At 42.7% G+C, this 2,772-nt stretch overlaps 1 pseudogene; it reads left to right on the top strand.

The window, feature by feature from the left end:
* The first annotated feature begins 207 nt into the window (after positions 1 to 207).
* LOC119344715 lies at positions 208 to 2,258 on the top strand (annotated as a pseudogene).
* The last annotated feature ends 514 nt before the right edge of the window (positions 2,259 to 2,772 follow it).

Below are 2,772 nucleotides of genomic sequence, written 5' to 3'. Positions count from 1 at the left end.
CTGCTCGGTCGTCGAGGAGGGGGAGGAGCTAGACTGCCGGCCTTCCAGGCAGTCCTCCCGCACCTTCGCCGTAGTCGCCAATAATAAAAGAAGAAAGACGAGTGGAAAAAGCAAACAAGAGTTGGTGGCTCGTGCGCGTCCCAACGTCCTGACGGGCCAACAACCGCGTCTCCTGTGCGTGGTCGCGTGCCCTCAAGGACACACTGCTCTTCCTTACTTACCTCTCTGCTCTTCCGACATTGTTGTGGGAGAGAGGGACATACAGTAGCTGGCATGAGCGGGTTCGGGGAGATAATTGCGAGCGCCGTGGGGAAACAAATCGCGGGCAAGCTCGGTGAACTCGCCACGGAGGAGGCCACCCTGCAGTGGAAGTTCAAGGACGATGTTGATGTCATGGTGGACAAGATGCAAGATCTGGAGGCCGTGTTGCATGATGCGGATGATAGGCAGCGCCGACGAGGAACAGACGGGGAAGTTGTTGGGCGGTGGCTCACCAAATTCAAGTCCATCGCCTACGACGTCGAGGACGTGCTGGACGATTTGGACGCCACCGAGCTCTTAAAGAAGAGCCAACCCAAGGTATACCGCCTAAAGAAGAGCCAGAGTCATTTTAGGATTATTATGGATTCATAGTTTCATGCCATGTTCAAAGTAGAAGAGGTGCTTTGGATATCAACAGTCGTTCCTAATTTGTATTCATGTCGTTTTTGCTATTTCTCGATTGCTTTAGAATTTCTTTTCTCATCCACCAAATTTCAGAGTATTTTTCCGACATCTTCGCCTAGTTCGTTTGCCTTTATGTTTCGTAGGGGGTACTAAACTTGAATTGTTTCTGTCGTGACTCGTGAGGTGAGGGGTTGAGCTATGTGGGAAGCGAGTAAAGGTGTTGTGGATATTAGATCTTCATCAAGTGTTGGGAAAAATGATCCAACGATGACAAATTTCAGTCACATCAGAAATAAACAATCCCTATTTGTATGCACCATTGACCATCCCCATAGAGATAGAGTATATGGCTACTAACTTCCATCTTAACTTAAAGATGTGTGCTTAGCGAATAATGTTGACTTCAATTTATTTACAGTTGAAGCTCTTCTTTTCCTGGAATAATCAACTTCTCCAGAGGGTTACCATGCCTCACAAGCTGAAGAAGGTGAGGGAAAAAAATAGAAAAAATAGGAAAGGAGGGCCAGGCTCTCAATCTTGTGAGACATCAAGAACGAGCAGAAGGGAGCAGAAGTAATGAAACTTTTGCAGGCATCCGTGATGAAGGCCTGAAATCTGGAGTGGTGGGGAGGGATAGGGAAAAGGATAAAATAATCAGGCTGCTGCTAAACTATGACGCTAACACTAGAGAGGATATATCTATCGTCCCGATTGTCGGGCTTGGTGGTCTGGGGAAGTCAACATTGGCTGAATCAGTCTTTGTAGACACGATGGTCAACGTCTTTGAAGTACGAGCCTGGGTTCATGTGTCTAAGGAGTTTGATCTCCGCAAAATTGGGAGTGCCATCCTCAAAAGCATAAATAGCAGTATCAACCTTGACAATTCTTGTAGTTTGCAGTTTTTACAGGAAAACCTCGAAAAGGAACTTGCTGGTAGAAGGTACTTGATTGTTTTGGATGATCTTTGGGAAGAGGATGGGGACAAGCTGGAAAGGCTGAAGCAGATGTTACAACATGGCTGTAAGGGTAGCAGAGTTATTGTAACTACGCGCAACCAAAGCGTAGTGAATAAATTGAGCACTGGTGTTCTTGCACACCAAAGAAAATTTTGTCCCGTGCTGAATTCTGATCAAATCAACTTGTGTGTTTTGTCAACTGATGAATGCTGGGAAGTAATGAAGCAAACAGCATTTGGGCCTGATGATGACAAAAGTGACTTGGAAGAAATTGGAAGGGAAATTGCAGAGAAGTGTTCGGGTGTACCACTCGTGGCAATTGCCCTTGGGCAAGTAATGTCCGAGCTAAGGACTGTCGAGGCATGGCAAAAAATAAGAGATACGAACATCAATTTGGGTCACAGGGATCACAAGGACACATTGGAGCGCCTCATGCTAAGCTATTATTACATGAAACTGGAATTCAAAATGTGCTTCACATATTTGGCGGCCTTTCCCAAGGGCTTCGTTATAGACAGTGATCATCTAATTCAGCAATGGAAGGCTCTTGGATACATTCACGGAGGGGACGATGGTAAAAGGTGCATTAACTACCTTATGGGGATGTCCTTTCTTCAAATTTCAAAATCTTCCGCGGTAAGTGTGTTGAACACTATTTGCCATGTTCCGCTGGGGCATGCATGGGTGTGTCAAATATAGTTCCTAGGTTTTCTTTCCTAGTAAATAAAGTCGACTGATACACATTTTTAATTATATGTGACTGTTATACACTCGATATTCAGAAAGCATCGATATATTATTCCCTCTTATAGTTCATGATTATGTATATGCCTTTATTTATTTTCACTTTAAGTTTCTTAGTTAAATGTTTCCATACCCGCTCTTTGAAAATTTCAAAATTGACCATCATTTAAATTTTACATTTGGGATGCATTTAGTTTCATTAGGTTGCGTTTGGATTTAATGCCTTACATTATATTTTGGCTCTAGTTTCTTTGTTATTATTTGGTTTTTTAAATTAAAAATATGTGATGTCGTTGTAGAACATCCCTATTTTGAATTTATTTTAATTCAGAGTATATCATACTAGATTATATATTAGATTAGATATAAGTTTACGATTCTTTGCTATCTTTTTACATTTGATAAG

The sequence above is a fragment of the Triticum dicoccoides genome, unplaced genomic scaffold (assembly GCF_002162155.2).
Source record: "Triticum dicoccoides isolate Atlit2015 ecotype Zavitan unplaced genomic scaffold, WEW_v2.0 scaffold181858, whole genome shotgun sequence".
NCBI classification, from domain to species: Eukaryota; Viridiplantae; Streptophyta; class Magnoliopsida; order Poales; family Poaceae; genus Triticum; species Triticum dicoccoides.
This window is presented reverse-complemented; position numbering and strand designations above follow the sequence as displayed.